Source organism: Notothenia coriiceps, unplaced genomic scaffold (genome assembly GCF_000735185.1).
Source record: "Notothenia coriiceps isolate Sejong01 unplaced genomic scaffold, NC01 NC01_scaffold00022890, whole genome shotgun sequence".
NCBI lineage: Eukaryota > Metazoa > Chordata > Actinopteri > Perciformes > Nototheniidae > Notothenia > Notothenia coriiceps.
In genome coordinates this window covers 476,275-476,534 of record NW_011355591.1, presented here as the reverse complement: position 1 = coordinate 476,534, position 260 = coordinate 476,275, and positions in this window count along the sequence as shown.

Genomic DNA, 260 nt, shown 5'->3' with positions numbered 1-260 from the left:
AAAATGCAATAGTAATTGGGGGTGCAAGTGGAGTCTCGCAGAGGCCAAACTGTGGCGCGCTTACAGTGTAGGTGCGCCGCAGTCTGCGTGATCTGCCTGTAGGGAGGGGCGGGCCGGCTCTGCGAGTAAAGTAATGAGTAAAGTAACGAGTAAAGTAACAAGTTACTTTATGTAGACAGTAACGAAGTAGTGTAATATATTACTTTTAAAAAAAGTATATGTAATATAATACTTTTTAAAAAAGATATGTAATATAATAC